The sequence below is a fragment of the Mobula hypostoma genome, chromosome 26 (assembly GCF_963921235.1).
Source record: "Mobula hypostoma chromosome 26, sMobHyp1.1, whole genome shotgun sequence".
Taxonomy (NCBI): Eukaryota; Metazoa; Chordata; class Chondrichthyes; order Myliobatiformes; family Myliobatidae; genus Mobula; species Mobula hypostoma.
In genome coordinates, this window is record NC_086122.1 from 32182821 (window position 1) to 32198995 (window position 16175).

A 16175-nucleotide genomic window follows, 5' to 3' on the forward strand; every position below is an offset into this window, starting at 1 on the left:
AGTCATTATGTGAAGCTACACGCAGATAAACCATTTCTTCATTATTGTGAATACTATTGCTAGGACTACACCAGCAAAGACTGAGGAATCACTTTAGATGAGTGCTAAATACTAAATTTTATTGCTCCCTGTTTTTAAATCACACAAACCTGCACTCTCCACCTTACAAAGGTCTGATTTATTTACAGCCTGTATACATAAACAGGCATTTCAGAGACTGGTGAGATGGATATTCTGGGGACTGTGGGGCTGCAGGCAGTCTGAAAACTTGGTTCACAGCCTCACTTCTGACACATGAGCTGTTTGAGTTACAGTTTTCAGAAGCAAAATCCCGTTGTAATCGGTGGAGGACACTAGTCTGAGTGGCTGAGGAATTCTCGTCTTCTTCTATCCCAAAGCCCACTACCATTCCCACTTCAATTGCTGTCAGGATATGAAGCAATCTTTTAAAGCATTGCATTACTAGGAGGGACATTGGTTATCAATTACACAATTTAAATAAGTACGTCTTTAAAAAAAAAAGCACAAGCTCTCTCAGCTGGTATAGGGTTTACTGTAAGCTAGGAGTTCAATTTTTTTTTACTGATTCTCAAAACTTATATTAGCAGCCAGCTTCAATTTTATTGATACCACTCTCAGTTGAGGTATTCAACCAAAATTCTCAAGTGCTCTGGTGGCCAGGTAAGAAGAACAGGAGAATTATTTCTGGAGAAGGATCTCGGCCCGAAATTAGGCTCAGATTCATTTATTTATCACACATACATCGAAACACACAGTGAAATGTGTCGCTTGTGTAACAACAAGAGCAGTCTATGAATGCGCTGAGGGCAGCCCGCAAGAGTCACCACACATTCCAGGGCCAACAGAATATGACCATCATGCTCAGCAGAACAACACGAGCCTCAAGATAACAGCAAAACAAGCTCCATTGCCGCCACCCACCCACCCATACACACAGACAATCCTCCAACCCCAGCACAGGCCGTCTTCAGCCTTCTGCCTCCAGCGGACTCAGAGTCGCGGCCATTGTTTCTTCAACTTCACCGGTGGACTCGCAGAGACTCTCAGGCCTCAACTTCTGATTGACGTTCATGCTTTGATCTTTGGTATTGACCTCAAGACTTGTCCCTGAACTCCAGGCCTTGAACACCAGGCTCTCTGATAACTGGGCCCTGAACACTAGGCCTCAAACTCTTCACTGACTCACTGTCATGCTCAGCAACTACACGTTTCATTGGTTGTAAATATCTTTGGGACATTCTGTAAGGACGTATATTTTGTTTTATTTGGTTTTAAATTCCAGTTTATTTATTGAACTCCCCAAAGATTCAAGGTACATTCATTATCAAAGTGTGTATACAGACCACAGGTCTGAGATTCCTCCTCCCACAGGCAGCCACCAAACAAAGAAACGCCGTGGAACCCATTCAAGAAAACATCAAGCGCCCAACGCGCGAATAAAGAACAAATAGCGCAAATGGCAAAAAGCAAGTGGACAACATATAGAATATCAAACTTCAACCCAGGAGTCGAGTAGTTTTCAGTTTAGTTCAGTTGAGCATTGCACCACGAGCCCACTCAGTCTCCAGGGCAATGCATTCTTCGCTGAAGTGCCCCAGACCGCACTGATCAGCCTAATCAAACTGCTCAAAAACAGCAAAAAGATAGAGGAATCAGGATCCAGAAACACATGCAGGGAGGAGGAGAAGATGGCAGCGCGACGCAGCTCGCAGCGGCCACTCTGGTGAATGATATCTGTTATCTGTCAAGTAGGGTGCCGTGCACAATCCTGATTTGATGGAGATGGACGTGAGAGCACGGAGGAACATCAGGCCGCTGCTACTGTGTGATCCAGAATCTCCGGAGGGGAAGGCCCGAGTTCTCGGCTTTGCTTGTTGCTCGGTGGCCGGGGCGGGGCCGAAGCACTCAGCAGAGATGGTGCTCGGTGCTCGGCGTCGGAGGGCTGGTCGGAGGCTCGAAGTTTTCAGACGAACTCAGAGTCGGCTGTGGTCGGGTGCTTCCAATGCATCGGCAAGTTTGCGGCGCTTGGAGGCAGGGAGAGTTTCTCCCTTCTACCGTCTGTGTGAGATGATAGGGCTATCGGGACTTCAGCCTTTTTTTTACCATGCCCATGGTCTGCTCTTTATCAAATTATGGTATTGCTTTGCACTGTTGTAACTATATGTTATAATTAACATACATCAAAGTTGCTGGTGAACGCAGCAGGCCAAGCAGCATCTATAGGAAGAGGTGCAGTCGACGTTTCAGGCCGAGACCCTTCAGTTAGTCCTGACGAAGGGTCTCGGCCTGAAACGTCGACTGCACCTCTTCCTATAGATGCTGCTTGGCCTGCTGCGTTCACCAGCAACTTTGATGTATGTTGCTTGAATTTCCAGCATCTGCAGAATTCCTGTTGTATATGTTATAATTATGTGGTTTTGTTAGTTTTTAGTCTTGGTTTGTCCTGTGTTTCTGTGATATTTTTCTGGAGGAACATTGTATCATTTTTTAATGCATGCATTTCTAAATGACAATAAACGAGGACTGAGTGTCCTCATAATCTAATCTAATCTAACATGAACCCCAAAGTATCCCAAAACAAGTCCACAGCCTCTCCATTCGATCTTTGTAATGTGGATTCCACTTTCCTCCAACAGCAGCCAGTGAGAGGGAGAAGAAGACTGGCCAAATGAGGCAGATGGTACTGAACACCCGCCTGAGCTCTGCTCGCATCCTCTTCGACTTCAACCTTCTCGACACCTCAATCTGAGAAAAACAATGGAGTCGATCATGGATTTGCACCTGTGACGCCTCAACGGGGTCGATCATTGGTTCGTGTCCTGTCTCCAGGCTTTCAGCCCACTGGTCCTCACACTCTGCTCCCAACTTCACCGAACTCCCTTGGAGAGCACCAGATCGCGCATTCGGTCCAAAAACACACCGCCAAGATGTAAATTACAGGTTCCAATTGCATGCAGATTAGTAGCAGAATCATATTTGAAAGAACCAAATGTGGTTTGGACTTGAACTATTTTCTCATGTTTATCAACCTAAAACTTTGGATTATTATGTCACTGGTTTATCAAGCCTCTACGTGTGAGTATTATTAATAGGAGAAGGTGGAGAAGATGGCGGCCGCTCCGAATTGATATTGTATTTGTGAAGTAGGATGCCGTGCACAATCCTGATTTGATGGAGACGGACGTGAGAAGCACGGAGGAACATTTGGAGAAACTTCCGAAACGCCTGTTTTGCTGCCGCTGCTACTGTGCGATGGAGAATCTCCGGAGGGGAAGGCCCCAAATCCTCGGCTTTGCTTATCGCCTGTTGCCGGGGCCGGGGTCGAAGCGCTCGGCAGAGATGGTGCTCGGTGCTCGGCGTCGGAGGGCTGGTCGGAGGCTCGGAGTTTTCGCGCAGACTCAAGAGTCGGACTGTGGTCGGGTGCTTCCAGGGTGCTGCATCGGCAAGTTTGCGGCGCTGGAAGCTCATGGCAGGGAGGGTTTCTCCCTTCAACCATCTGCGTGAGATGATGGGACTTTTGAGAGACTTTGTGACATTTTTTACCGAGCCCATGGTTGGTTCTTCATCAAATTACGGTATTGCTTTGCACTGTTGTAACTATATGTTATAATTATGTGGTTTTTGTCAGATTTTTTTTAGTCTTGGTTTGTCTTGTGTTTCTGTGATATCCTTCTGGAGGAACAAATCGTATCATTTCTTAATGCATGCATTACTAAATAACAATGAAAGAGGACTGCGTGTCCTCATAATCTAATCTAATCTAATCTATTTTATGGTGTAGCCAAGCATAGCAACAATTAGGAACTTCTTATCAATTTGAAACTGGACAATGATCCAGCTCTTTTAAATCCTAAGGAGAACACCGCAGCAATTCTAATATCCTCCCTCCAGTCTAAGGCACATTCCCAACTCTGTACTGATACATTGCTGAAGATGTGTTGCCAGAAGTGAGAGCACTAATGAAATCAAGCTGGGAGGGGTCGTTGTTGATGGAGAGATGGTAGCACAGCGGTGCAGGCACTGGATGTGAACCCCCGTCCTCCGGACTGCTGTGCAGAGCCAAGATGGGGCTTAACCCTCTGCTGGCGCTGCTACAGGAATGAGCTGGTCAGAGTGATCGCTCAGTGTGCAGGGAGCCTCCAAGATACAGTGCAACGTGCCTGTGCAGAACAGAGCCACCACCGCCACAGATGAGCTTCTTACCACTGGAAAACCTGTGGGTTCCAGAGAGCTGCACATCGGAACGAAGATAAGACGTGACGGCTTCCATCGTGTCCAGCAGGAGGCGGTGTGGGAAACCGCTGGATCCAGTCACAGGAAGCAGGTTCGAGCAGCTCTCAGCCATGGCCTGCACTCACCATGCTAGCTAAGGTGCACATCCCAACCACTTCAGCTTGGCTGCACCACCCAACCGTCCGATTAGGGTGTAGAGTTGTCATTTTGCTCGTACCTTCCTTGTAGTTTAACTTTCCTATGCTTGCTTGAATTTTTATATACATGCAATTGGTCAGTGAATTTTCCAGTAATCTTGGTACAGTATTTTCCTAAAGTTTTTTCTGCATCAGGTGTCACATCGCTAGAATCCGGCTATTTTATAGGCTAGTTGTTATCACTGGAATGTTGTTTATTTTATCATCTGAGTGTTCTATTTTATTTGTTTCAAGATACAGCACGGACGTTCGAGCCGAGCCACAGCAACCCACCTATTTAACCCTTTGCCTAATCGCGGGACCATTTACAAAGACCAATTAACCTACTAACCGGCATGTCTTTGGACTGTGGGAGGAAACTGGAGCACCCGGAGGAAACCCGTGCGCTCATGGGGAGGACGTAGAAACTGGCGTACAGAGGAGGCCGGAATCGAACTTCGCCAAAGAGGAATATACTTAAGAGCCGAACGGTATTGTAGATTTGCCTATATCAATTGCGCTCCGATGATGTCACCTCGACTGTTGATGAAACGTTTAACCTCCAGGCTCACGGAACAACCCAACAAACAAGCAGCCAACCCGAGCTACCAGTCTTCCGTCTCATTTGTCTAGAGTCAAGTCAAGTCAAGTCAAGTCGCTTTTTATTGTCATTTCGACCATAAGCTGCTGGTACAGTAAAAACGAAACAAGGTTCCTCCAGGACCATGGTTCTACATGAAACAACACAAAACTACGCTAGACTAAGTGAGACAACACAAGGCTACATTAGACCATGTAAAACAACACAAAAACTACACTAGACTACAGACCTACACAGGACTATATAGAGTGCACAAAACAGTGCAGGGCAGTACAGTAAATAATAATCAAGATAACAGGCACAGTAGAGGACAAATTACAATATAATAATAAACGATGTACAAACGTAGATGTCAGTCTAGACTCTGGGTACTAAGGAGTCTGATAGCTGTCACAGCATTTCATTCACCATGTTAGAAACATAGAAACATAGAAAATAGGTGCAGGAGTAGGCCATTCGGCCCTTCGAGCCTGCACCGCCATTTATTATGATCATGGCTGATCATCCAACTCAGAACCCCGCCCCAGCCTTCCCTCCATACCCCCTGACCCCCGTAGCCACAAGGGCCATATCTAACTCCCTCTTAAATATAGCCAATGAACTGGCCTCAACTGTTTCCTGTGGCAGAGAATTCCACAGATTCACCACTCTCTGTGTGAAGAAGTTTTTCCTAATCTCGGTCCTAAAAGGCTTCCCCTCTATCCTCAAACTGTGACCCCTCGTTCTGGACTTCCCCAACATCGGGAACAATCTTCCTGCATCTAGCCTGTCCAATCCTTTTAGGATCTTATACGTTTCAATCAGATCCCCCCTCAATCTTCTAAATTCCAACGAGTACAAGCCCAATTCATCCAGTCTTTCTTCATATGAAAGTCCTGCCATCCCAGGAATCAATCTGGTGAACCTTCTTTGTACTCCCTCTATGGCGAAGATGTCTTTCCTCAGATTAGGGGACCAAAACTGCACACAATACTCCAGGTGTGGTCTCACCAAGGCCTTGTACAACTGCAGTAGTACCTCCCTGCTCCTGTACTCGAATCCTCTCGCTATAAATGCCAGCATACCATTCGCCTTTTTCACCGCCTGCTGTACCTGCATGCCCACTTTCAATGACTGGTGTATAATGACACCCAGGTCTCGTTGCACCTCCCCTTTTCCTAATCGGCCACCATTCAGATAATAATCTGTTTTCCTATTTTTGCCACCAAAGTGGATAACTTCACATTTATCCACATTAAATTGCATCTGCCATGAATTTGCCCACTCACCCAACCTATCCAAGTCACCCTGCATCCTCTTAGCATCCTCCTCACTGCTAACACTGCCACCCAGCTTCGTGTCATCCGCAAACTTGGAGATGCTGCATTTAATTCCCTCATCCAAGTCATTAATATATATTGTAAACAACTGGGGTCCCAGCACTGAGCCTTGCGGTACCCCACTAGTCACCGCCTGCCATTCTGAAAAGGTCCCGTTTATTCCCACTCTTTGCTTCCTGTCTGCTAACCAATTCTCCATCCACACCAATACCTTACCCCCAATACCGTGTGCTTTAAGTTTGCACACTAATCTCCTGTGTGGGACCTTGTCAAAAGCCTTTTGAAAATCCAAATATACCACATCCACTGGTTCTCCCCTATCCACTCTACTAGTTACATCCTCAAAAAATTCTATGAGATTCGTCAGACATGATTTTCCTTTCACAAATCCATGTCCGATGACTTTGTCCGATCATTTCACCGCTTTCCAAATGTGCTGTTATCACATCCTTGATAACTGACTCCAGCAGTTTCCCCACCACCGACGTTAGGCTAACCGGTCTATAATTCCCCGGTTTCTCTCTCCCTCCTTTTTTAAAAAGTGGGGTTACATTAGCCACCCTCCAATCCTCAGGAACTAGTCCAGAATCTAACGAGTTTTGAAAAATTATCACTAATGCATCCACCATTTCTTGGGCTACTTCTTTAAGCACTCTAGGATGCAGACCATCTGGCCCTGGGGATTTATCAGCCTTCAATCCCTTCAATTTACCTAACACCACTTCCCTACTAACATGTATGTCGCTCAGTTCCTCCATCTCACTGGACCCTCTGTCCCTTACTATTTCTGGAAGATTATTTATGTCCTCCTTAGTGAAGACAGAACCAAAGTAATTATTCAATTGGTCTGCCATGTCCTTGCTCCCCATAATCAATTCGCCTGTTTCTGTCTGCAGGGGACCTACATTTGTCTTTACCAGTCTTTTCCTTTTTACATATCTATAAAAGCTTTTACAGTCCGTTTTTATGTTCCCTGCCAGTTTTCTCTCATAATCTTTTTTCCCCTTCCTAATTAAGCCCTTCGTCCTCCTCTGCTGAACTCTGAATTTCTCCCAGTCCTCAGGTGAGCCACTTTCTCTGGCTAATTTGTATGCTTCTTCTTTGGAATTGATACTATCCCTAATTTCTCTTGTCAGCCACGGGTGCACTCCTTTCCTTGATTTATTCTTTTGCCAAACTGGAATGAACAATTGTTGTAGTTCATCCATGCAACCTTTAAATGCTTGCCATTACATATCCACCGTCAATCCTTTAAGTATCATTTGCCAGTCTATCTTAGCTAATTCACGTCTCATACCTTCAAAGTCACCCCTCTTTAAGTTCAGAACCTTAGTTTCTGAATTAACTATGTCACTCTCCATCTTAATGAAGAATTCCACCATATTATGGTCACTCTTACCCAAGGGGCCTCTCACGACAAGATCGCTAATTAACCCTTCCTCATTGCTCAAAACCCAGTCCATAATAGCCTGCTCTCTAGTCGGTTCCTCGACATGTTGGTTCAAAAAACCATCCCGCATACATTCCAAGAAATCCTCCTCCTCAGCACCTTCACCAATTTGCACAGTAAGAGATCTGAAAATGTGAAAGATGTTGTATAATGTGAACACAGAACATAGAAATCTACAGCACATTACAGGCCCTTCGGCCCACAGTGTTGTGCTGACCATGTAACCTACTCTAGAAACCGCCTAGAATTTCCCTGCCACATAGCCCTCTTTTTTTCCAAGCTTTTATAAGTAATTGTTACGGATTGAGTACTCGATGATAGCATTTTTAAAGTTTGATTAAGAAACCCAGAAAGGTGACAAAAGAATAAATCAAGTGGTACAGTATATTGTACATTTATTTTCAAGATTCAGGATTGGTTAATGTCATTTCCTGTACACAAATATAAAGAAAAATGAAATAATTGTTATTCCAGATTCAACACAACACAAACAAGATAAAGATCACACTAATAATAAAAACACAAAAAATATAAATACATAAGATATACATAGATTGTATGCCCATAAAGTGACACTCGGCCGTTTATAAGGTGACGAACAGGAAATAATAAAGTAGTGGTGGAGTTAGTGGGAGGAGGTGTTAATCCGCCTTTCTGCTTGGGGAAAGTAACTGTTTGTGAGTCTGGTGGTCCTGACGTGGATGCTATGTAGCCTCCTCCCTGATGGGAGTGGGACAAACATAAGCAGGGTGTGTGGGATCCTTCATGATGATACTGGGCCTTTACTGGCACATTCCTGTCCATGCATCTTTGATAGTGGGTAGTCTGCTGCCAGTGATGTGTTAGGAAGTATTGACTACCTGCTGTAGAGCTGTCCTGTCTGCCGCAGTGCAGTTTCCGTACCAAGGAGTGATACAGCTTGTTGCAATGCTCTCTACTGTGCATCTGACGTGAGTATGGATGTGCAAAGTCCAGCTTTCGTCAGCCTCCTTAAAAGGTATAGGCATTGGCGAGCTTTTCGAATTGTTTAGGATATGTTCTGGGACCATGGGAGATTGTGTGTGCTGTGCACTCCCAGGAGTTTGAAACTCTTCGCAGTTGCCACTGCCGTGCCACCGATGAAAAGAGGGGTGTGCGTGGTGCGAGTTCCCCTGAAGTCAATAACCATCTCCTTTGTCTTGTTGACGTTGAGGAAGAGGTTATTTGCCTGGCACCGGGCCACGAGCTCTTCTACCTCCTCTCCGTAGACTGTCTCTTCATTGTTGCTGATGAGCCCCACCACTGACGTGTCATCGGCAAACTTGACAACGTGCTGGCTCGGGTGTCTGGCCGGGCAGTCGAGTGTGAGCAGAGCGTACAGCAGAGGGCTCAGCACACAGCCCTGGACAGGGGCACGCGTGTTGAGGATGATGGGGAGGGAGGAGCGGTCATGTATCCTGACTATCTGGTGTCTGTTGGTTAGGAAGTCCAACACCCGGTTGCACAGTGGTGTACTTACACCGAGAAGTTGACCAAGTTTCTGTGGGGCAACAGTGTTGAATGCCAAACTGAAATCCAGGAACAGCGTTCCGACATTAGCGTCCTTGTTTTCTAGGTGTTTGAGCCAAGTCTATGACAGATGCTAAAGCGTTTTTGTGGTAAGCACACTGGTGAGTGTCCACTATGCCAGGAATGGAGTATTTTGATATGTTTAAAGCACTTTGTGATGATTGGCATCGGCGTCACTGGATGGTAGTTATTTAGTTTTGAAGGTTTGATACAGGAATGATGTTGGCTGATTTGAAGCATGTGGAGATGGCAGCCTGAATGAGTGAAATGTTGAAGATATCCATCAGTGAGCTGGTGTATGCACTCCCTGAGTACCCGGTCTGTAAAGTTATCTGGCCAGCTGAACTTACAGGGGCTGTCCTTCCCATGCCTGCTGCTGTTACAGACAGTGGCTGTTCACCTGGGAGCAGAGTAGCTTTCGTGGCCAGCGTTGCGTTGCGTGCCTCGAAGCGAGCACGGGGGTCGTTTGGGAGTGTACGGGAGGGAGGCTTTTGTGACCTCCGTTGACACTGAAGATATGAACCAAGTTAAATCAATATTTGTGAGTTTGCTCTTGCTATGATATACTGCACTTATCAGTGACATTTTGCTCAATCAATAATGACAGCGTTACTTTGTGTCCTCAGTCTGTAAACTGTGTGGGGAATTTTCAATTGCTGGGGAAATATAGTGGATAACGGTTAATTGGGCCTCTCAAAGTCCAACCCCGCGATGCCATTGTGAGAGGTGGAAATGGCTAAGGCTGGCCAACTGGGCTCTGGGTGAGGCTGTATCGGTCAATCCCCTGTACAGGGGATACAATGGATTGCAGAAATGTTGATGAACTCCAACCGTACCATCGACTTTGTGAGAAGAGGCTCACCATCAAGTGAGCACACGACACAACATGTGGAAAGACACCAGGATCCTGCACAGCCAACAACTCTAGTCCACATCTTCCTCGGGTACCTGGGACGTGAGAACCATGGACCAGCCAGGAAAATCCAGCATCTTAGCAGATGAGATGAAAAGGTACAAACTGACAATTCTTGGACTGAGTGAGACAAGATGGACATCATCTGGAAAGACTCGACTGACAGATGGGCCGTCAGACCAATGATGCACCGCATACAGGGGGTGTGGCTTTCATGATGATATCAGAAGTTCGTAGAGCCATGATCACGTGGGAAACCATCAGTTCCAGAGTCATCACTGCTAGCTTTAAAACCAAGCACAGGAAGATAACAGCTTGAAATGCCCAATGTTACGGCCCAACAAACAGCGCTAATGAAGAAGACGAAGATGAGTTCTACCACACACTTAGTGAAGTCATCAGCAGAGGGGAGGAAAAAGACCTAACCGTTGTCACGGGAGATTCTGAAGCCAAAGTGTGCAAGGGATAATGCAGGATATGAACAGGTGATGGGGAATCACCGCCTTGGAGAAATGAACGAAAATGGGGAACGATCTGTGCTAATTTCAAGCTAGTTATTGGAGGAAGCTTATTCCCACACTAGCAAATACACAAGGCAACACAGATGTCACCACACAAAAGTAACAGAGAAGCAGATCAACCGCGTACGCATCTCAAAGAAGTTTCGCAAGATCACTCCGTGACATAAGAGTGGAAACATGGTGCAGATGCAGGATCAGACCACCATCTTCTGATGAAGCTAAAAAGTTGCACTCCAATCAGCGACTGTAGTACAATTTGAGCTACCTGAAAGATAAAGAAACAGCTCAGAGATTTGTCCTCACACTTTCCAACTGGTTCCAGGCACTTGAGGACCTTGATATCAAAGATGAATGGACTGCTGTCAAAGAGGCAATAAATGGAACTTGTGAGGAAGTTCTGGAAAAAAGGACATTTGAGCAAAAGGTGTGGATTACACTGGGAACAATGGAAACAATCAATAAAGGGAGAATGCTATAAGAAAAATACAGTAGAAGCAGAGCCAGGAACAAGAGGGCGGAGGCATGAGGGAATATGACAGAGTGCACAGGGAAGTAAGGAGAAACATCAAGAGGGACAGTAGAGAACACATCAACACTCTTGTGTCCCAAGCAGAAGAAGTCTCAGCAAATGGGAATATGAAAGAACTATATGTTGCTACCAAGAAATCATCTGGCAACCAGATCAACACCCAAGTGGAGCATAAAGATGGAAATGTCCTAACTAAAGAAGACGAACAGCTCCAACGTTGGGCACAGTAATTCAATGAGCTTCTGAACAGACCTTCTCCAGAAGGACCATCAGACTTAAATGTCAACTGTGCAAAACCAACAAAGAAGGACATCATACAGGCAATCAAGAGGCTAAAGTCAGGGAAAGCAGTTGGCCCAGACAGTGTACCACCAGTGGCTTTGAAGGCAGACCCTAAACTTTTGACAGATTTCTTATACACTTCATTCTGCAACATCTGGGACAAAGAAGAGTTGCCACAAGAGTGGAAGGAAAGTCGCATGATCAAGCTTGCAAAGAAAGGTGACTATAAAAACTACAGAGGTATGTCCTCAATGTCTGTGGTCAGAAAGGTGCTGAACAGAATTATTCGGCAACGCCTTCAACAAGCTACTGACACAACATTAAAAGACCAGCAAACTGGCTTTAGGAAAAATCACTCCTACACAGACCAGAGAGCTACCTTAAGAATATTCATAGAGCAGTCAATCAAATGGAATACTTCTCTCTCCATCAACTTCATCGACTACGGGAAAGCCTTCGATAACTTAGACAGAAACACCCTCTGGAAACATTATGAAATACATAGAACATAACATAGAATAGTACAGCACAATACAGGCCCTTCGGCCCACAATGTTGTGCTGACCCTCAAATCCTGCCTCCCATATAACCCCCCCACCTTAAATTCCTCCATATACCTGTCTAGTAGTCTCTTAAATTTCGCTGGTGTATCTGCCTCCACCACTGACTCAGGCAGTGCATTCCACGCACCAACCACTCTCTGAGTAAAAAACCTTCCTCTAATATCCCCCTTGAACTTCCCACCCCTTACCTTAAAGCCATGTCTCCTTGTATTGAGCAGTGGTGCCCTGGGGAAGAGGTGCTGGCTATCCATTCTATCTATTCCTCTTAATAGCTTGTATATCTCTATCATGTCTCCTCTCATCCGCCTTCTCTCCAAAGAGTAAAGCCCTAGCTCCCTTAATCTCTGATCATAATCCATACTCTCTAAACCAGGCAGCGTCCTGGTAAATCTCCTCTGTACCCTTTCCAATGCTTCCACATCCTTCCTATAGTGAGGCGACCAGAACTGGACACAGTACTCCAAGTGTGGCCTAACCAGAGTTTTATAGAGCTACATCATTACCCCGTGATTCTTAAACTCTATCCCTCGACTTATGAAAGCTAACACCCCATAAACTTTCTTAACTACCCTATCTACCTGTGAGGCAACTTTCAGAGATCTGTGGACATGTATCCCCAGATCCCTCTGCTCCTCCACACTACCGAGTATCCTGCCATTTACTTTGTACCCTGCCTTGGAGTTTGTCCTTCCAAAGTGTACCACCTCACACTTCTCCGGGTTGAACTCCATCTGCCACTTCTCAGCCCACTTCTGCATCTTATCAATGTCTCTCTGCAATCTTCAACAATCCTCTACACTATCTACAACACCACCAACCTTTGTGTCATCTGCAAACTTGCCAACCCACCCTTCTACCCTTCAGCAATCTGTCAATATCATCTGGAATTCCTTCAATGACGTGCCATGCAAAGTCATGTATGTGGGAACACTGTCAGAAGGCTTTAATGTCAGCACTGGGGTGAAGCAGGGATGTTTGATGGCTTCTTTCCTGTTCCTGTTGGTAACAGACTGGATAGTGAAACAGGCAACAAGTGAAAAACAAAATGGAATCCGGCGGACTATGTGACAGCAACTTGATGACCTAGCGTATGTAGATGGCATCACCCCACTGTCTATGTCTAACCAACAGATGCAAGAGAAGCCAACACTCTGACAGCTAACTTCATCATGCTGGGTCTGAGACCAAACGTAGATAAAGCGAAAGTGATGAATATAAACCACATCAGCATTAGACTCACAGTGAAGAGAGATACAACCCTGGAAGAAGTGACTTCTTTTGTCTTTCTTGGAAGCATTGAGTATATATGGTGTAACGGATGAGGATGTCAAAGCCAGAATCAACAAGACCAGAGTAGTTTTCAACATCTTGAAGAAAGTGTGGACATCTAGAGTCATATCAAGGAAAAGCAAAATCAGAATCTTCAACTCGTATGTTAAAACAGTGCTCCTATATGGCTCTGAAACCTGGAGCACAATAAAGAAGGCACTACAAAAACTGTAGGCTTTCATCAACCAGTGTCTGAGGAGGATCCTAAAACATCAGATGGACTGACCGGATACTGTGGGAGAACACCGACTGGGAATCCATAGGGATACAAATATGCAAATGGAAACGGAAATGGAGGAGGATTGGCCACACCTTGAGGTAGCCAAACAACAACATCACCAGGAAGGAGGAAAACGGGGCGTCCAAAGAACACATGAACAAGTGACGTCAAGGGCCGAAAGTAGACGATGCGGACACTCCTGGTCCATGGAGAAACTGGCTCAGGACAAGGTTTGATGGAGATAGGAGGTCTATGCTCCACTGGGAGCTAAGGGCCCAAACGAAGAAGAAGAAGAAGAAGAAGAAGAAGAAGGATATAGTTAATTGGAATACATTGGGACCAGTACATTTTGGCCAAATTAGCTGAAGTTTCATAGAAATAGTTAAAAAGGTATATAAAAGACAAGCTACTGTTTATATGAGTAACACCTGATGTATTTAAATGATGTATGGGGTATATGGGGTGTCAGGGAGGGGTAGCACCTCTGGTGGGGGAACATGTCCCGTCCTTTTCAGGGCGGTTAGTCCACCTTTGGTCCCCACCTGGCACTCAGCTCTCACCTGTGGCTCCCCGTAGCTGTTTGCATGCGACAGCGGCCACACCCCGGGCAACGGCTTCAACAAGCCGGCTAAACCAGGTGAGGGTAGCCGACGGGTCTCAAACCCTCGGTGAGATAGGGAGTTGTCTATCCCAGCGTGTGAAGACAGACTCCGGCGGACTGAGCGGACGAGACCTATGGAAGGTCCAACGGTCAAAAAGGCGGTCTCTGCAAGTGTCGTGGAACGTGTAGAGCAGGACAAGACACAGAAGACGTCCTGGTCATCCACTGCGCCTAGTCCCATCTCCAGCCGTCTAGACTCTGTCTTGCCACTGGATCCAGATGGGAATTGGGAAGAGAAAGTGAGGCTGATGCTACGCAACTCTCCCTCACTTAAATCCAAATCACGCGCTAGTCTCGACACCATCATAATGGTGTTGAGGTCCTCATCGACGTCAACGATGGACGAACAACAACCATTTAAATGAAATACAGTACAAGTAAGAACACTATCAATACTATTACAGTGTTATAAAACTTCAGGCAGATGGGGCTCATCAGCCATGGTTGGCAGCTCATCTAGGAGAAGGAAAATTCTGATCTCAAATCTCCTCTGCCTTGCAGCTGTACCCATTCATGGGGAAGGCTTCACGAATACGCCCTGAGGGAAGAGTCTGGAGCTGGAGCCCCTAAGGCAGTCCTACATTGAGTTCAACGCTGACTGGCAACTCCTGCGACACTGTTGGTACCAAACAGTATCAGTCTCTGCCGTTCCTTTGGGTTTATCAGATGCGTGGAGAGGGGGAGCTCACTACATGGTCAACAGCTTGCTCTCCATATCGTACAGCCCAGGCTCGCACATCTAGATAGCTAGGACACAACATCCATGGTCAACCCTGACTAACGGAGGCCTCTCTCACTCACTCACTCACTCACTATAAAACTGTGTATTAGTTCCAAATAGTTATCGATGGAGGAATTCATCCACTGTACACTGCTGTGTTCTTTTGATTGACTGTAAATGAACAAAATCAGCGTAGACACCTAGTGCAGATACTGGACTGCCTCCATACAATCCTCTTGACAATTGCATCCTCCAAATCTTCATTTTCATTGTAACATTCAATATGATTGTCAATACCTTCATGGTTCCTAACTTCTTCAAGTAGTGAAATTGTTTCATTTTCACTCCTGGCCATTTCTGGCATCTCCAAGCCTGAATGCTTGAAACCACAGTGAGCAAAACAGTTCTGAATTGTCTTACTGCTTATTTCTCATCAACCATCAATGACAAAAATCACTGCTTTTTGAACAAAAACACACACAGGTGATGCTATGTAAGAACTGTTCACTTGAAGCACAGCGCTGTGTCTAATGGCCAAGCAAGCACACATAACTAATGCTAGTTAGAAACTAGTGTCCCAAATAAATGAAGGGGCCTCTGGCTATTTTCTTAATTAGATTTTGTTTAAAGGTCGTCCCAAATAATTGGCTGTCCCGATTAACCGATGGCACGATTAATCAGAATCCGCTGAATTCCTTACCTGAGAAGCAAGCCACCAAGAGTCTTGATCCAGAATATCAGCTGTTTAATTCTCTCTATAGACGCTGCTTGATCTGTTGAGTTCATCTGGCATTTTGAGTGTGGCATCATCAGTAAAACATTGGTCTGTATTGAAGGGAGGAGTTGTGAGGTGTAGCCCGATGACAACTAGCTGTTCATTTCTCTAGCATGTCTGTCAATGGATAAATAGATGGACAACTCACCTATCCATTTCCAACAGGATAAATAGACTTCATATTATCTCCAATCGTCTTTCCTCCACCAGGAAAGGATCCCAGTTGTATCTCTTGACTTGTCCAGGCTCTGGCCATTTTCAATAGACTAGGAGGCCCAGCCATTCATAAATCCAATTGGCCTATTTAGGACAC

At 45.5% G+C, this 16175-nt stretch overlaps 1 protein-coding gene across 1 annotated transcript in view; it reads right to left on the reverse strand.

Annotated features, from left to right (window-relative positions):
• Positions 1-15867, reverse strand: part of trappc3 (trafficking protein particle complex subunit 3) — a 49451-nt gene extending 33584 nt beyond the window's left edge. The window contains exon 1 of the mRNA XM_063033614.1: positions 15788-15867. The gene's annotated coding sequence lies outside the window, so the exon portion shown is untranslated. The remainder of the gene's footprint in view (positions 1-15787) is intronic.
• Between the last annotated feature and the right edge of the window lie 308 nt (positions 15868-16175).